Source organism: Pinus tabuliformis, chromosome 6 (assembly GCF_031772625.1).
Source record: "Pinus tabuliformis cultivar Carrire ecotype Pingquan chromosome 6, CPIR1, whole genome shotgun sequence".
Lineage (NCBI taxonomy): Eukaryota > Viridiplantae > Streptophyta > Pinopsida > Pinales > Pinaceae > Pinus > Pinus tabuliformis.
The window spans coordinates 1276192545-1276213122 of NC_142292.1; the positions used below are offsets into that span (position 1 = coordinate 1276192545).

Consider the following 20578-nt stretch of genomic DNA (forward strand, 5'->3'; position numbering starts at 1 on the left):
ATGGAGAGGGTATATGAAATGAACATTAAACAAAGGTGGTCAAAATGTAACTTTTAAACATGGGCCGCATCATTGAAGGGGTCGCTGGAGAGGGATGCGACCCCTTCCATTGAACGGTTCACTAGAGAGGGATGCAAATTAGGCAAGTCGCATGGTCGCATTTTGTTTCGGGTCATATTTCTAGTCATTTTGTTGGGGCTAAAAATTACGATTATGTGACCAGCGGTGTTAATCGAATAATCTAAAGGCAAGATAGGTCGTGAGTTCACATTACAATGGATGTCACATTCTCTTACTGCATTTTTGGGCTCATCATTGCAACATTGCAACCTGAAGAGAGGTCACAAAGTTGCAGTTCGGCTAGGTCGCATTTTCTGGTTGTAAGTTGAAGCTCTAGGATGCAATCTAGTGATCTTTGGTCAATAGCAATCGTGTCCTGCGAACAAAGTTTTATCTGCAATTCTGTGAGGTGTTGCCTCTTCTTTTCTAAATCAAGTTTTGAAAACAAACTTCCTTTCCTAGTATGGAATTTTACGAAACATAGCTTCATATGCATATGGCCTTTGCTCTTTGACTGACGTAAATATTATGATGGGTCTAACATGAGCTTCATCACCATTGACACTATATGGACTAAACACACACATAGTCATGATCCCAACTAAAAAATAGGAGCCTTTTTTCTGGTACTTTGGTCTTATCAGTAACAGTTTCTTCAAGCAATAATGCACTTTGTTGGATAAACATAAGTGTGGCACCCATTCCCTTCCTCACAACCTAGTTAGAAATTGGAATGGGATATTCTATATTGAACAATAAAATTATGGCAACCTACTCTGATTTCAATTTGCCACTATTGTCAACAGGGACGGGTGCGAGAACAACAAAATTGGGCCTGTTGGAATCAGCGTCCAAGGCTTCTACTAGTAGATTATATGACCACCAGACACACAGTGTTGATAGGTTCCAAATAGAAAGTCATGGGTTTGAACCTTTTTCGACTGATAAAATGATGTGACTTCAAAATAAATGATAACATTGAGATAGAGGTTAAGTACAATGACTTGCCAATGACTGAAACGTGACTATTTCTCTCTGGGTTCCAAAAAGTGATAAGATGTCCAACACCCGTAGCCATAAGGCATCCATCTGCAGAATAGCTAACACATAACATAGCTTTATGTTTGTATGATCCAATCGATCAACATCTCCAACCACACCCCTGTCCAAATTCTTGTTTGCTCGGAACCTTTTCATGTTCAACCCATACCTTGAAATTTCCACCATAGGGGCAACTCACTGCCATATCCTTTAATGGATGTAAAATGAGGGTTGAAATTATAATATCACTGTGAGATTCATCAATAATAGTTGATAAGGAGAAATGTCCATTTCTGGCTTTGGCTTCCCAGAACTTAAGAGAAAACCTGCCACCAACCCCACCTTCTGGAACTTTCATTTCAACTGTACCCATTACAGATCCATCTGATGAAAGTGTCACAAGAGTTACAAAAACTGAAATATCATTTGTCAGAATATAATTTCTCTCAGAAACCTTAACCTCTGACACTGGCCTATCATAGTATACATCATAAAATTGAACGTTGTGATTTTCTACTAGTAGGGCAAGCATTCTTGCTTTATAATGGACTTGATACCATCAAACAACTTCTCAGTAGTCATAGTTGATAAGTTCATGAACAATATTCAGTTATCTGCACACGAAATCTTAATGTACTTATTGATTGCAAACGTAGTATGTTGGCATCATGAGCATTCCTTGAAAAATTGTAACGCATGGCAAAGTGTTCCTTACATGCATTGGCATGTTGTTGATTCTAGCACGTGTGTTTGACATGTGTTACGCCCTCCCTTTACTGCATAGCTTTATCACATGTCACATGATTATAATTGACAAGTGACTTTAATTTCCTTGCGATATGGCTATTATGGGCACTGGTAAGGTTGGTCAAATTTCTTTTGGACTGAAATTTTGCCACGACTTTTAAATTTTTCGCATTGTTTGGGGCTAATAAACGACCTATACTCCTTATGCCATGGTTAACACCTCATCGAACCTTTGACCATTCACCTTTAGTCCTAGTATCTTTATGAGGTGTCATTCTTTGCATGATTTCAAGAAAATGATATTTTATATTTTAAAAAGTACCACACCAAGTGGTATATTGTCTAATGGCAACGCATGTCATTTAATATTCAACCCATATAGATCCTTCAAATTCTTTAATGAGATTGCATTGAGTATGAGTAACCAAGGGGCACGCTAATATTAATTTTCAACAAGTCTCTTGTCGTTGTACTCCAATCACTATCATACATTGTATCTTTGACACTTTAGGCCACCTTCATCAATGATCCAGGTCTTTTAAGTCATTGAACACAACTCCAACTACTCTCTAGCTGATCATAGGTCCACCAATGACTCAACACTTAGGGTCTTCTCAACTGCCCACTTGTTCCTCCTTAGTCCTTCAAGAAGTCAACACACTTTCGAACTCCTTTCCCACTAGCTACACCTTAGTCCTTCAAGGACAACTCTTAGGGAATTCTTCCCAATGAAGATAAACTTGTGGCATGGAGGGCTACCCACTTCTGATGTAGATTTCCTTCACTTACAAGCAATCTAGGGCTAGTCAAACTACTCCCTTTGACCTCCTTCTTTTGTCCTTCAAAGATCAGTCCTGAGCATCCTCAAAATCTGCCTCTCCTAATAGCTCATTATCCCTTCAATGACTACACTTAAGGCTCCCAAGATCATCTACTTTCTACCCTCCAAATAGCCTTAAGATGACCTTCAACTTCTGTCTTAAAATAAGACAACCATCCACTAGCAAATCACATCAACTCAAGAGGATAACATACCTTGTTATGTAACCTTCTACTACTCCTCTTAACCTCAACACCTATGCAACTTCTGATGATGAATTTTATCTTTGGATGATCCAACCATTTTCCAATACTTGGACCCAATCTTGCACCCTTTCTTCCTAGAATGTGTACTTCATTATCCCTCCAAACACAACAGATCAGGCTTGAAATTTTTGAGGTATGTGGCTCTAATTATGGCATCATTATATATAAAATATACAATATAAAAACCCTCATAAAGGAACCCTCCTCCTGCGCAAATGTCACAAGGAGATTCAACCTTGTTTTGGGAGGCCTCATCCCCCAAAACAATCCCTTTCTCCAGCCTCCAATTACACAGAAAAATATCAAACCTTCTCACTATGAGAATCCTCCTTTTCTAGCTCGGAACCAACCTCTTGTACCTGGGCCTAATGTCTTCTGCTCCTGCCTAGATCGCTTTCCTCTTTGTTTCCCTTTCCCTGCTTAAAACCTCCCTAAACAATCTTGAAGGAACACACCAAAAACCAGGTCAGATTCCTCCTTTGTTAGGTCTCTTATAGTTGTGGTTATCTCAAAGGAACTCAAGCTCATATTTTAGTCTTCAATTGAGAAAGAAGTGCTATGATTGAATGAGGAATGAGGCTTCTCCTCACTCATATTTACATCCTTCCTTAGGGTGATGTCTAGCCTTCTCAAATGGTCTCCTCAAGCCAAGTCTAACTTGCAACTTCAAAAAAATTCACCCACATAGTCACAAAAAATTATTTTATCTCAATTCACAAGGCCTCTCTTGGTGCAACAAGTCGCCCCTTATTCCTTTAATGGTTCCCTCCAATCTCAGAGTGCCAAGTGTCCAAATATCTCCTTGGTCTTGGCTCAACTCCTTTGGGTGCAAAAACCCCATGATTGGGTTCTTAGCCCACAAGTGGCTTTATGGTGCCAATTCCTCCACAACCATCTAGCGTAGGGTTTGAAGTACCTCCCAAGTTACAAATCTTAGCACCTATCATTATCAACAGATCATGTTCTACTTGGAAATCCATGCTCGTGTATAAGTACAACTCTATAACTATAGTTGCTTATGTAAGTAGGAAAAAAGGCCAAGGTGAATGCCTAGCCCATAGAGCCATCACCTAGATGGGCCATCGAATCACCTTAGCGATACATCCATTAATCCCAAATGCCTCAAGCCATAATTTCATATTACAAATGAATAGGGAACTCACTTAAGGAAAAAATAATATATGAAGGAACCGAGAGAAAATTGTGCCCCATCCTACCCAAAGCACTAGGTTAGTTCTACTTGTAGCACTTCCAATAAAGTGAGGCCCACACAAGGAGATTCCCTACTAAGACCTACTTTATGAGCCTCATCTAACCACCAAAGGTCCTATGTAGGCCATGTGAACCCAACATTTTCACCATTGTAGCTACATTGTTTCTCATTCCAAAATATTTGATCCTGGCAATTGATATCACCATATCACCATATCCACTACCTACCAAACGGGATGTGTCTCTCTCTTCAATTGTTTGATGAGGATTCCAGCCAAAAATTGTATATCCAAAAGGATTAGCTTCAAATGTTAATCCCTCATATCAAAATTTGACCCATCAAGGTGCTACATCCCAACAATCCTCCATAATCACAGAGTGCATAAGTGGGTACTGAAAGAACTCAAGTAGAAAATAAGTAAATAGTTGTCTCTGAGCTAATGAAATTTAGGACACCTCTATATGGATGTAGTCATAATCTCACTCTCTCTGGCTTGTCGACATTCTTGCTCACCTACCAAATAAAATAAAATAAAAAACCTTTGTATCAGTCCCCCACAATCTATACATTTCCTCGCCACATCATTTGTGCATTTGTTTCATTAAATAAAGGTGCCAATGTAGAAACACCCAATAGTGATCATGCTCGAGTTAAGTGCACAACCCATACATAGAATGACCACATGGGTACACACATATTCCATAACAACTATGCGTAATTACGCACACCACTCCCATCAATAGATATATGCCTTGGTTGCTTAGGCAAGAGTCTCATTAACCATGTGGTTGCATAATTGTTAATCAAAGCAATTTTGCAACTTCACACTTATCCATCCAATAACGGTTTGAAGTGCCCACATGGATGAGATCCTAGTGTCTTCATGAATATCAAGGAACCAACCACACCATTCATACAACCATTCCTTCAATGTCCATGTGATCTAGTGGAAATCCTAGTGGGATTTTGTATGTCACTGGAGCCCTACTCTGAGAAACCAAACAAACAAAAATGAAGAGAATAATGAATCCTCTCACCTTGTGGTTATGGAATCAAATTACAACAATACAATATGGTGTAGCAAGTTTGGGGAGTTTTAGGGAATCAACAAACTTACGAACTTGAAAATGCACAAATAATTACTGATTTGTGTGCTTAAACCCATTTATAAGATTGACAATACATTAATTTTTGTTAGTATGAGATCTCAAGAGCTTCATTTTTTGCACCATTCACATTGATTGACTCATTTTCTCCAAGTCTTCCATGGCATAGGATCTATTTTTACAACATATTTACTACATAGAGAAGCCATTATCCCACCATTTTCATGTTAATATTACATAGCTCAGGAACCCAGTTATTTTAACTATTTGTAATGTTGGATTCATTTTCATGAGTTATATTTCGTTGTAGTATATATTTTACATGTGCAAGTGTTTCATATAGGAGCCATTTCCTACCATTTTAATTAAGGCACGTTTCCAATCCCTTTAGGTATACTTTTTCAAAATAAAATTTAAATATCATATCCCCTCCATTTACAATGCATTTCCCTATCCCCCCCCCCCCCTTGAATGTGACTTTAGGCTTCCCTCCCACCTTGATAAGTAGCCTCACTTATTCAAATCGCTCAAAATATTTCTCGATTGTAGTACTCCACTTTCATAGGTTGCCCTAGTTTAATCCCCATTGAATGTTAGCACCCTTATCACTTCTTCCCAGTGCCATTGAATGTTAGAACTCGATCTACACCATATCTTCATTGTATTGAATGAACTTGAGAGTTGCATGTGTTGTTGCTTTAATGATCACGCAAAGGATAACTTCGCACCTCATGAATACTTATGAAAGAGCATCATACTTTGATGAGTTTTATATTAATGGAACAAAGAGGACATAAAAAATAATTACTCTTTGTAAAAATAAGTATATCTAAAAATCCATTTGATTAAACTTAGTTGAACCAAAAAATTATTATATATAGTAACACTACAAACTACATGAAAGGTAATTAGGTAAAACCTTGCTTATTTATTCAACTCACTCATACATCTTGTGATTATCATTATACCAGTGATAGGAAGGATGTTATTCTGGAATATATATATATATATATATATATAGATATTGTCAAATGACAAACATCCATACTTAATCTACCCACGACCTTACCTGACAATCCTTGTTCTCCCTCAAATCATGGAACCATGCCATTGAATATCAACTTTTAAAGTCATATTAAAGGGGTCATTATATACTTTGTCATTTATTTTGGTACTTTACAAGGGGAGCATTTGGAGCTATTGATTTGGGGTTGTAGAACCTCCATAACTCACTTCAGGCGTTGAATTACTATTTTGGGATCAAACTTTGCAAACAAAGTTTTCAAACCCTTGCATGTTATTCTATGTATTGAGAGCTTATAACAATGCAATTATCACCTCTATAGGAGTTGTTGTTGAAGTATGTAGCTATGGTCAGTCTTCATAATTGTCATTGTACTTGTGTTAATATGTATTTAATGTAAAAATGAAAAGATGAAAAATTATTATTATTATTATTATTATTGTCAAGCATGTTCTTCATGCTTTATTTTGGTCAAAAGAAAAAATCAAAGGGCATGTTCTTCATGTCCCTATGAAATGAAGAAAATTAGAATTTTTGTAAGTGTCATTTGTTCCTCCAAAGTTTTCAAGTCGGCTCTCCTACCCATCAAGTTTTCTCTACTATTTAAGGCACGTTTTCACACGTAGGAACAAGTATATATTGGCACCAATCCTTCATCATTTGGCGACCATCCGGATCTCCTTCTGAAGAAAACAACTTAGGTCTATGGTGTGGAAATCTTAAGCATATTCTCAAGAAAAGCAAGCTTCCTGTAATATCTTTTGTCTCTAACAATGCATTTTCCTAAGGTATTTTCTCTTATTGACAATGTTGGAAACCACCAACATACAAGGGGTCTTCCCAATATGAAGTCCCAACTAGACCTCACACCGTTGGGAGTAGACGCCCCATCTAGGAAATGGGATCGATTGCCACTATCATATTCTTAATGGTTTGCATTGGCGGAATTTTACAACATAAGAGAGCATGCATATACTTTTGAGATAAGCGAGTAAAGAGGTTTTATGAAAAAAATAGTTGCAATGTGTACAAGGTTCTTTTGTAGAGGGGAAAAGAAAGAGTGAGCCTTTGGAAGAAAAGCAATATTAATATCCTAATAAAGACACACACATATATGTAGGAAGAATTGTCAGTTAACCTGTGAAATGGTTCATTTTCTTTAGTATGTATGAACAAAAACACTTATCATAAACATTAAAATAATAGTCTTACAACATCCACGATACATCAATGAAAGTGTGTCAGCTCTGAGAGCTTCAAATTATAAAGTGAAAGTTCCAAGATACACAATTACAAAAATGCAACACTAGCCCCAAAAGTGGAAAGTTAAGCCACCACTTGATCCTCAAAAGAATGATATTCTCTCTTATGCCTAGCTTGAGAAGCCAAGGTGAAATGCCTTTTGATTGAGCTATGAGGGTTTGTTTATAACGAACAAGGTGACTATTCACCTCCCATGTGACTCTTGACCTTCCTCATGACTCTTGAGCTACCATGTAACTTTTGAGCTCCTACACGACTCTTGGACTTCCTAATGACTCTACACATTACATGTGTGACCCTTGATATTCCACACATTTTTCATTTTCCAATTTTCGAAATTACATATTTAACTTCCACCAATAATGTGTCGAAAATACATGAGACAAGGCAACACTCTTGTGTTGACACTTTGAAGAGTTACAATTTGGCGACTGTGACATGAGACTTCATTATAGTGTATCAATGCCAATTTATCTCTTTATTTGTTGCCATGTCTTCAATCCTTCATGGTAGATATTGCCTGTACTTCATCTTCACCCTTCCAAGGGCTTTGTTTTAGCGTCAGAGTCTTCCATGTTATCTCTGTCTTCATCCATCTGTTGTACTTCATGTTTCCTTTGTCTTCCTTGTATGATGATCTCTTTGTGTCTCACCTCCACAAGTGTATTCTTGCAACCTCTCTTTGATGAATTCCTTAAAAATTATCTGCCATGTAAAGATGATTTTGCCTGCAAGTGAAGTTCACTCATGGCAAGACAATATCAGTCCAAAAATTACCTAGTCTACCTTGTTTTCTCATGCCAATTTCTAATTGTTATGGGATAGTGCGCAAGGGTCTAGAGAGAGACCTTGTTAGGCGCAGTGCGTAGGGTTAGGAGGCAAGGATGACAAGTCTAGGCAATGGAAGTTGTGGTGAAGTAAAATTATGAGTACAGACACAAACAATTCCTCTAGCCCGATAATGGGTCTAGCCACAACCGATACATTCTATGGAAGATTTCCTTAGGTTAGAACCAATTAATAGGGCCTACCTCTTAGTACACTTATCCCGTTTGGTGATGACCTTGCTTGCTCGCTCCAGCTATCTCCCGTTTCCTTCTTCAAACACCTGAAACAAGTAAACAATAGCAAACAACAACTGTGATAATAGACAAATTGTAATTCAACCTACTTAACAAGTCAAGAAACATTAAGCCATAAACATGTGAGATGACACATTATGTAGGAAATCAATCGATAGTTGCATATATATTGAATCAAGAAGAGATTACAACCATTGCCTTGACGTTGTCGTTCTCCTCCGACAAAACCAGGTTCCCACACACTTCTGTTAGCATTCCATGATGGCCTCAACAATGATAGTTTTAAGGCTCTTCCCTTTAGGCTTCACACTAAACCAAATTCACACTTCTCCCTCACACAACTAGAGAGCTACAACTATGAATAGCTTGTTGTTTACTCCAAACTTAATTACCACTAGCACACAAACATTAACACTTCAACACTAGCTTGTGCTCGGGAAAAATGGAGGTTTATATAGCATGAATGGATGGGAGATGGTTCCTATTCTCATGGTAGAAGGACTTATCTCTTGAGGTAGTTCCATCCTTATAGGGGAAATTAGCCCAAACTAACATCCTCAACTCCATTCGGCCCAACCATTTACGAGACTTCCATTACAAAGCTTCTAGAGTTGGAAGCTTCGACTCTTTATTTAAAAAACTTTCCAAAAGAGGATTAGCGCGACTGAAACAAAGCTCAGTCGCTCTGGTCGGTGCTAGGGACAACGCTAATCCCTACATATTGGTGCGAAGAGGACAAACATCATTAGCGTCGGTCTTGTAAACTGGGAAAAACAGAAGATTTGTGGGAAATGGTGCAAACGGGAATTGTTCTGCTCATGAAGAGGGACACAATGGGAGTTTATTCATGAAGGGAAAGAATGTAGGGTTCACTATAGAGGTCCTCCATGATCATGGAATGGGGAGTACAGGGACAGTGACAAAATGTTGTGTAACAGAAGCCCCCTAAAGCGTGAAGGTTGAACTAGAGTGAGGGATGAAATGCTTTATGAATTAGTGCGGGCAACCAGAGTCTGTCATTGAAAAACTGACAAGAAAGTACAAATACATATACATAACTGAAAACTTTTTCAAATGATACATGAATAGTGGCATGGACGCAGCCATCCAGAGAATGATCATGTAAATGGATCCAGGTATGGGCACATCCATCCGATAAAGAGGATCATATCGAAACCAAGGTATGGTTGCAGCCATCCAACAATGAGAAGGATCACATATGATAACTCATGGTATGGTCACAGCCATCCATCTAAGAGAGACATGTATATCAACATAATCATGTCACACCACTTTGCAACTTGGACTTTTGTAAGTACAAATTCTAACATGTGAATAGACGTGTTGACATTGAACATGCTAGAAAATCGCTTGATTACCAGTAAATAATGTAAATTGTTAACAAGAGCGAGAGAAACCACCAATAATGACAACAGTCCTCAAGGTACTAGCAGCACAATCCATAGAATGTGAATAGAGGAACTGAAGTCGAACCCCTGTGAAATCACCCGATCGAAAGCCAATGATGCAGACTTGTAGTCGAGTGCGAAGAACCTGCCATTAGGGCATGCAAGCTCTAAGGTACTGGAAGGGAGTCTCTCAGTCAACTTCCCAGATAATGAGCTAAAGTCGATAGGAAGGACCATGTTGAAGGAGGGCCATAATGTATCCCACATCATCGACACAAGACAAAGGAATGTAAAATGATTTTGGATGATACAGAGAATCAGAGGTAAGTGTAACTGCAAGAGGACAACTCTTAAACATATCAACGACACGATTGGAAGTTTGGCAGCTTTTGGATCCATAGGATCGGTGGTCATGATGACGTGGTAGAGATCAAATGGAAGGCAAAAATGAATGGCCCAACCCAGGAAGGTCAATGATAAAAAGGAGGATATCCCAACCCAACATGGAGTAGAAAGTGGCATGTTCAAGAGTGAGCTACCAACACAACTTATTAGATTTCCAAATTTTCCCGCACCATTTCTGGCAAGTAACCCAATTATTTTTTTAATCGCAAGCTTGAAGGGGATAGCATATGCTTGCACTGTAAGTTCATCCTTCGGATGAATCCGACCTAGTAAGTTTAACGAGCCCTAGGAAGGAGAAGCTCATGTTCGTCATGGTGACGAATCCGATGTTGTTTAATATTTTAATGAGTCCGACAAAGGTGCAACTCGGTATCTTTTTCATGTTTAGAGAGTTTGAAAAATACGTGGAAAAGAAAACTCCACATGGTCCCTTTTTGTATATTTGTGTCTCTCGAGCCCGAAAAGGTAGAAAACGATACTTGAGAGAACTGCTTGACCATTTCAGTCAAGAAGTACCTTTTTCGTAAATAGTGCATCTCAGCGTGAAAAATGGGTAAACTTATATTGGGCGCGTGACGTTTCGCATCCGTTAACGAGTTCAAAACAATAAGATCTCGGCAATCTTTCGTGTTTAAAGGGTCGCAAAAGAGCTTGAAAGCAGACCCCCCATTTTATTCTCTTTTACGAGTCAAAAGGGAAAAAATACTCGGCAATCTTTTCATTTGAGTTTTACGAGTTGAGAAAAGAGCTTAAACGTGACTCGGCATCATCGTCGTACATTCATCACCTGTCGTTGCGCAAAAAGGTAAAGTGAATTATCCAATTCTTGAGGCAAAATAGGTCAAAACATTTTAAAAACCTAATATTTCATGAAAAATTTGAATAAAAGGGAGGAAAAGTAAATATTTTTTACCATTTACCATTTTACCTTGCTATGAAAGTCTTTTCACCCAATTTTTCCCTAATTGTTCCAGAGCAGATTGCGGGAGATCCGGGAGGTCATTCGCCGAGCCGCCAATTGCAGGTAAGAGCCAAAGCCCTAAGCTCCATTTTCATACCATTTATTCCTATTTTCATCCATTTTTTGGATTTTTGAGGGAGGTTTTGTCAAAAAAAAAAATTGCCCTCGGTCGGCACGAGTTCCAAGCATGGAATCGCGCCAGCCGAGGGTGATTAAAATGTCCTATCACGCCACCGACGCAACTATTTTTAAAACAGGCGTGTTGGCGCCATGAATAAGGAAAAAAAACAGTTTCCCTTCAAAACCATCGTTGGAATCCAAATTTTATTGGCCAAAAATGATTATTGACTTGAATATATGGTTTTTGCTAGAAAGAATCATCGAAAATGGTAGACTCAAAAGAACGCCAGCACGAAGATGTGCACACCGAGGCACTGAACGATCCAAATTCCCTAAACGCTCTTAGGAACTGTGGGCTCCTCAAGTTTTTTCTCACACCAGGGACGCTGGCCCAACCTTAGCTGCTTCGATACCTGATTAGTCTCTAGGACATAAATCGGGAAATATTCATCATTGGTAACCTAAGAGCTGGAGTTAGAAACTTCATACATATTTCATCACAGGACTGTCCCAGAGAGGGGAACCAGTCAACCCATATGGGTAGCATATCCATGCTGCTTGCCGAACATTGCCCTCAAGCCCTCAAATCCAAGAGCGGCAAGATTGAGATTGCCACCGTGTGAGATCTAACACTGAGAGTGCTATTTTTTGACTATCAACAGAGTGGCAGGGTCCCAAGCAGTGCATGAGACTAACAAGTCAAAATTTCTATATTCCATTGACTATACAACACCGGCGACCTTCAATTGGGCAGAAGCCATGAAGATCAACATAGAACTCCAGCTGACAAAAGTTAAGGTGGGGAATCTTAAGCAATTTTGCTTCGGCTCCATACTAGTGACCTTTTTCTTGGAACGAGTGCCGTTGTTCCAGTACCAGTTGATTGAGGTAGATCCTTCGATGCCACGCGACCCGCAGATGGCCCGCTAGAGTCATTTGATACCTAGGATCACTGGGGGCCAGCATATGTCTTATAGGCCCGCCTTCTTTTCATGGCTATGATGACAACTAATCGTCGTATAGGACTGGCCATACAGTGGCACCAACTTCCGTGGAGATCCGGACATGCCACTACCAGATGGAGAGGATTTTGACAATTAAGGTAAAAAATCAATTTTTTAATTTCGTGATTTTTTAATTGTTTTTGATATATGTGTGTTTATAGCATTTCATTTTGTCAATGCAGATGTTGGACCAGAGCATCCTACTGGGATGTCCCCAATAGCTAGGCGTGTCGCCTGCCAATTTGATGTCACTCCCTATCAGGAGGGGAGTGACAATGAGGGGGAGATCGAGAGGAACCTTGAGGGGTTGACTCGTGGTATCCCAGAGTATGCTCGGGTGGGAGACATTCCTCGCCAGTACCAGAGACACACGGTGGGAGTATCGGATCGGATCCATCGATTGCTGACTCGTGTTGCACGAGAAATTTCATGCTACCACGATTACCATGCTGATTAGTTCCTAGGTCCAACATTTTACATTTTTTAGGCATGCGTGCCACGGATACATGAGGCCTGCAAGTCGCCGATGTTATTTGAACACACATATTATTTTTTGGGGTTTTGATGTATCAAACATTATCACCATATATATATATATATATATATATATATATATATATGATTTCTTGCTTACTATGGTACAAATGATTTGTTTTGTCTTTTCACATGTTTCGTAAATGTTTATCCAACACATAATTAGCTAATGCATCTGTCAATGTATTCATGTGTCTAGGAATATGATGATATGTAATGTAATCAAAATGCCTTTCTAGTAGATGAATACGGAGATACATTCTCAATATCTGAGGGTTTCTGACAAAATATTGCCCGTTGAGTTGAAGGACAACAAGTTGTGAATCTAGGTTGACAACCAACTCCCGAATGTCAAGAGCAATGGATTTTGACAACAGTTTGATGACTGCACTGTATTTAACAATGTTATTAGTTGTGCGACCTAAACAAATACCTTGAAGATCAATCAACTCACCGTGAGGGTCATAAATAGCCCATGCCACAGAGGATAGATTCTGAGTACTACAGCAAGCACCATCAGCGAAACCAATGTGAGGAGTCACAGACATCTGCAAAGTAGGGAAAACATAGTAAACAAGAAAGTTGTTTGAAAATTAACACACCAAACCACACTGCACAAAAATGAATGACACACTAATGTACATAAGTAACCATGCAAGATGACCTAAGCATAGTACTTTTTGAGAGAGTCCATGCTTGGACTCGGGTAATCAATCAACACAGATGAACACCAGAGTTTTATCGTTGACATGACGAGTAAGCATCGACTCAGCCAAATAATAGAGTAGAACTCATATAAGGCTTTGCCCCCATGCCCCCTGGGCGAGGGAGGGTTACGAGTCAAATGACAACCCCATTGCAATAATGGGCAATAGGAAAAAACGTGGGGAGGGAGAAGAAATATGAATCCATGAGGGGATAAATGTGCCCTCAGTTGAAAGATCTTGACAATGTCAGGTGAAACTAACATGTCAATAGGTAACACTGAAAAGAACTTCTCAAGAGACATAGACATGACCATCGGGCGAGGCAGGAACGAGGAACGATGATGAGTATCGTTCCAAGGTGGTTCCTAGAGAGACATTACTTCCATGATATTTTCATCAACAAGGAAATTCTCAGCTAAGGGATTGTTTAGTCAATTTAATGTTTCTAAATTGATGTCATTAATTGTCAACCCGGGGCTCGTAAGCTGATGAAGTGAAGGTGTACTATATGTACTTAAGCAACCTCTTAGATCTTTTTTTCGTTTGGGGGTGTTGTTTGTGGTCAATTTATCTTCCTAAGATGGAATGGAGTTTTTATAAACAAATGAGTGAGTGTGTGTGTAAGGTGATTTCTAGATGAGTGAGTGTGTGTTACAGGTGATTTCTAACTACCTTCTAAACTTGCAAAGAAAAAGCTTGAAAGAAATAAATAACTTGAAATGAACTGAAAGCAAAGAACCACTTTCTAATGGCACTAGACACCATTCACGTTGCTGCAAATAAAAAGGTAAGAAAACCACTTTAAAAACCAATGATAATGTTTATCTCTTCCTAACTCTCTGCTTCCAACATATGGTACTATGTAAAACACGATTAGGAAGTAGTTAGAGATGAGTTTAAAAAGTGATCAAAAATAAGAAAAATCTACTTTAAAGACTAGTTATAATGTTCGATTCTTCCTAACTCTCTGCTTTTAGCACATGGAATTATGTGAAGCACGATTAGAAAGTAGTTAAAGATTAGTCTAAAAAGTACTCAAAGCCAGCTGTAATTTATTAGTAATCTGATCTCTTAAAGATGAACAATTTATGATAAAGAGACCATCCATATGTTAACATACAACTTTGAGAAACTAAACTAGAAATCAGCTATGAAAATAGAGTAAAGGCAGCAACTTTGAATTTGTCAACTGAAAATACCATCAGATATAAAGCAAATACACAAAGACAAAAACAATCCCGGGTTAAAAACCTGCAAAAGAACAATACTGATCAGTTTAAAATAAAGGCTGGAAATGAAATGACATAAGATCAAATGGTACACTATCATACATGATGAAAGAAATAAAGATTGCTGAAAGCATGAAAATGAAACCAAACACTATGTACACGGGCTGTCATAGATGGGGGCCCTCCATCCACGCAACCAACTTAAAAGATCAACTACGAAAAGGTGAACAGAACAGTCTTCTTTTTATAAAACCAGCATGTCAAAATACAGTGAAAAGTGTTGTAGGAACAGCCTTCTAAAACAGAGTTTCTATAACAGAATCAGCGCAACAATTACAATACTCAAAAAACTAATCTACAAGCGTTGGCACACGCTTATTTATAAGCACAGAGGCAACTACTCTCTGCGTGAATTAAGCAACTACAGCCTAACCTATTAACTACGCAGCAACACGCAGTCTTAGCTAATTAGCTTGTGTAGCAAACACGTAGGTAACTCCGTGCACTTTTAAGGGAAACGGTCATCATGGGAGACAAATTTATGCTTGGATCCTGTCTTTAGCTGTCCTCGTGGCGTGGAGGAGGTGCCAGCTACGGTTCTGTGTCCCAACTGTTCACGGCTCTCATGCCACCGTTTAGAACTTGATCGTTTGACCGAGGGAGTACCTGCGTTGACCAAGGGCATACGTGACTGGTTTGGCTCAACCAATAGCATACGATCCATGTGTACATCCAACCCAACATGCCCATGTGGCTCATTCCTTGAGAAGACACGTGGAGCATATCAAACAACAAAAAGGCTGCGGAATCTCTGAACAGCTGCGGAATTGCTGAACAGCTGCGGAAACTCTGTTTATATGTCAAAAATCTAAACCAACAGTAAAACATAAGCAAAGTTAACTAATTATGCTTAGAGACATCAAATGTAATGATCTGGGCGGAAAATAGAGCAAAAGAGAGGGATAAGTGAAGAAAAGCTGTAGGTAATGATGGATAATCAAGTGCAAGTTTGAGGCTCTACATACCCCCACTACGAGGGTGTTGCATGTCCTCATGCAACGAAAACATTGTTCAATCCACCTGCTGAGATGCCTCTGCTAAGACATCTAGTCTTCTCTTCTTCCTCTGTGTGGCCACATTGACTCTTGGTCTTTTCATCAAACACCTGAATTTTAAATTGATCAAAGCTCTGTTCAACTTCCTGCATCTCTTCTTGAGCTTTTTGTTTTCCTTTTGCCAAAGGCCCATATGAAGCATGGTATTATCTTGGACCATCTTGTCCACATTGCTCTGTTCCTTCAGTCTTTCATTTTCTTGTTTGATGTGGCGATTTAGTACCTCTAACTCAAATACTTCTTGCTTCAGTGATTGAACTTGTTGTTCAAGAGGTAGAACAGTGCTTGGACCAGCAACAGCTTGTTCTAATGTTTCCAAGTAGTTATATACTCTTTGTTGATCTGGGTCAATCTCTGGTGACCTCTTTGGACTAGGCTCATGCTCAAATTCAGGTTCATGTTCAAATTCAGGCTCATGCTCAAAAGGACTTTCCTCACGTGGAGGGCTAGTCTCAACCTGCTCAACATGTGGAGAGCTTTTCTCAAAGTCAAGTCTTGTAGCAACCTTTGTAGGTGTGCTCAAGTCAATAAAGAATGACTCTTTGTTCCCCATTTTGCTTTGTAACCTGCTGCTCCTTCTCACGGTGGTGATGCTCTGTTTTTCTTTTTGTTGCTTCTGTTTTTGTTTTTGCATCTTCTTGGAAAGGGCAGCCTCATGCAGTTGGGCCAACCTATGTGCCAATGGCTGAGTGTCCTCTTCACTAGAATTCTCAGGAGTAAGGTAGGTTTCTTGGGCTATGGCTTTTCCTTTATCTTTCTTTTGTTTCTTCCTACTCTCCTTTTTCTTTTGAGCAGCTTCTTGTACAATTTCTTGCAGGGTTTCTGTAATGATTCCTTGGGCTGTTTGATCAATGTCTACAGCAGGTTCAGGGTCAATTTCATGTTCAGAATGATGGCCAACATTTTCTTCTTCAACAAGGTCTTGGACAGTTTCTTCTTGGACAGCAGTTTCAGGGGTAACCTCTTCTCTTTTTCTTCTACTCTTCCTAGGCACAGAGGCTTCTCCTGCCTCTTCGAAGTGGTTTCTCACAAGAAATCTTTCCCAGGTATCCCTTTTAGCCTTTAACTGTTCTTCAACTAGTATTTTGACAAGCCCATGATGGTATAAATGTGGCTCAATGTTTCTTGGGTTTCTTTGGACTATTGAGCACATTTTTCTAAGGCTTGAGAGTAAAAAGTATGGAAGGTTAATGTCATGCTCTCCTAAGAAATGCATCATAATTTTGGCATGATAAACATATAGAACTCCAAACCTTCCCTCACATGTAAAGAATTTTTGTACTAGTAGAAGCAGAGCTGTCCATTCTTCTTTGACAAGATTAACAGGGATTCCTTTTGTAAAGATGCTAGTGTCCATACCTGGATTCTTCAGAATTTGCTTCCATTGCTGGTCTTGTACTGATCGGTTTTTGAACCATCTCTCTCCAGTTTGTGGTAGTGAAGTGGCCTGTGCCAAACTGCTCTCGGTGACTGTGAATTTCAGATCTCCTATCTCCACTTGGTTGTCTTTCTCTTTGAAAGAACGTGCAAAAGTCTTTGTGACCTCTCTATGATAACCCTTGAATTTTTGAATGCACTGGAGCCAATTTGCCTTTTGCAAAGGGTCTTTGACTTGGGGATATCCTTCCAGAAATTTGGAGCCCTCTGGCTCTGCCCTCAGAAGTTTACCCATTGATTCTCTGGCTCTGTTTTAATACTCTTGAGGAAGGGTTATACGGTTTCAACAGTGGCTTTAACTCAACAGCTTTACGGCTTCAACAGTGGTTTCCACACAGTAGACTTACGGCTTCAACACAACAGTCGTAATACATTCACAACAGTGGTCAAAGTTTAGCAGAGGAGAGAAACGAAACAGAGTATGGTTACGATGACAGAATGGTGAATAAGGCAGAGCAGTGGAAAGCAAGGAAAATGCGGAAGTGAAACAACTGCGTGAGTGAGATACTACATGCGTAGGAGGGTTATGAATGATGGAAAGAAACGATTAAGTCCTTCAACTTCGGTCATGAGTGTACATTTGGCTGCGGAATCATAACGCAGAGAGTCGTAGTACAATTGTCTACGTCACTTAGGTACGAAAATTTAAATGGAAACGCAGCCGTGTGTGGGCTTTTAAATCGTGATGAATGGTGGCTGTTAAGGTTGAGAGATACGGGGATTCTGGTCGAGTAATGGAGAGGAATTGGCAATCATTACATTGAATGGCAAAAAACAAAACCCGTAAACTATGCAAAATGTTATAACCGTAGGTTTAGAAATTAAATCATACCTTAGGTGTCCGTGTTTTGATTCCTTTTGCTTATCTGAAATCAATCTTTCATTGTTTGTTGCTGCTACATGACCTTTCAATTTTTTGCTGATGACCTTTGGACTGCAGATTCCTTCTTTAAACAGACTGTGTTTTTTTTATGCAGGTGCAGAAAGTGTATTGGCTGCGGAATTGGGATATTGGCTGCGGAATTGCTCCTCAGCTGCAGAAACTGCAGAAATACCCTTCTGACTGCACAAAACAACTTTAGCTGTGTAAAAATAGATCTGACAATGACTTTATTGGTGGAATGGAATGTAATGGATGGATGAATGAAAAGAAATGAGGTGGAGTGAGAGTGATTGAATGAATGAGATGGTGAATGAAGTGGATGAAATGGCGAAATGAGATGGAAGAGAGAGATATTTTTTTGGAAAACATGAGGTGTCAGGTGACCCTGATTTTCACCTCAGGTTTTCTGCATAAGACTGCCAATCAGAGATTGGTTTTCAGGCTTATACATTTATTCTTTTTTTTTTTTCTTTTTTTTTTCTTTTTTTTTTCTTTTTTTTTTTTTTCTTTTTTTTTTTTTTTTTTTTTTTTTTCAAAAACCAAAGATTAGGCTGATGGAGGAGAAGAATCCTTCTCCACCAACCTGATTGCAGAATCTTCTTTAAACAACTTGACAAATTCCTCTTTTGAGAGTGGCCTCTGGTAGACTTTCAATCTATGGCCATTCACAATAAGAGGAGTATGAAATTCATCAATAGTTTTCACTCGAACTGCTCCATTACTAAAGACTTCATCAACCTCATATGGCCCAAGCCAATGAGTTTGAAATTTTCCTTTGAAGTCCTTAAACTTTAAATCAAACAATAGTGCCCAATCTCCTTTCTGAAACTTTCTTTCTTTGATATGACGATCATGCCATTTAGATCTTTGGTGCTGAACTAGATCGGTCCTTAGAATTGCATCTTGTCTTATTTCATCTAGCTCATTTAACTGGTCCATTCTGTGTCTTTGGGCTTCTGAGAGGCTCATTCCCAATTGGACTGCCATCTTGAAGGTCTTGATTTGGAACTCAATGGGGAGCAGGACTTCCTTCCCATAAACAAGTTCATAGGGAGAATGTCCTGTTGTGTTCCTCCATGTAGTTCTATAGGCCCATAAGGCTTCAGGAAGCCTTTCCGCCCAATCTCTTCTATGAAGATGAACAGTCTTGGTGATAATGCCTTCAAGAACTTTATTGGTAGATTCCACTTGGCCATTGGATTGCGGATGGTAGGGAGTAGATGTTCTGTGCTTGATCTTATATTCCTCCATCAGCTTCTCCATCAATTTAGATGTAAATTGGCTGCCCTGATCTGTTACAATTTCCCTTGGGACACCAAAACGAGTGAAAATATCCTCAAAAAGAAATTGAACAACTGAATTTTCAGTGGCAGAAGGCAATGCCTTGGCTTCTACCCACTTAGTAACATAATCAGTACAAACCAGTATATACTTATTTTGCTTTGATGGTGGATTAATTGGTCCAACGAAATCTAGAGCCCATTTCTCAAAGGGTTCGATGCATACCTGAGGCTGTAGTGGCATTTCATTTGAAGGAGTTGGTCTCCCAACTCTTTGGCAGCTGTCACACCTTCTAACATACTGCTTTGCATCTTTAAAGAGAGAAGGCCAATAATATCCTAGAGAAAGGATTTTATAGGCTGTCCTCTTGTCAGCAAAGTGCCCGCCGCATGGTTCATCATGACATGCCTTAAGGATGTCAGGCATTTCATCTTCCCGAACACACCTTCTGATTATACAATTTGGCCCTGTTTTGAACAATTCATTAGAAATCCAAGAATAATGTGAACTCTCCTGAATGATTTTCCTTTTCTCATTAGGAAATAAGTGTAGAGGTAGCTTCCCTGTAACTAGATAATTAGCCATATCTGCATACCAAGGAGTCTTGGTAGTTACTGCAAACAAGTATTCATCTGGAAACTTATCTTCTACTGGAGAATCCTCATTAGTGTTTTGGATTCTAGACAAGAAATCAGCTACTGTGTTTTGTTTTCCAGGTCTATCTAACACAGTAATGTTGAATTCTTGTAAGAGTAAAAGCCATCTTGTAACTCTACCATTGGTAACAGGTTTGTTCATTAAATATCTTATGGCAGAGTGATCAGTATGGACAAAGGTTTCATAGCCGGTTATGTAGTGTCTAAACTTATTG

The 20578-nt window shown here is 39.1% G+C and overlaps 1 pseudogene; it reads right to left on the reverse strand.

Moving 5' to 3' along the window:
• Positions 1–518: 518 nt before the first annotated feature.
• Positions 519–20578, reverse strand: part of LOC149263301 (uncharacterized) — a 51722-nt pseudogene continuing 31662 nt past the window's right edge.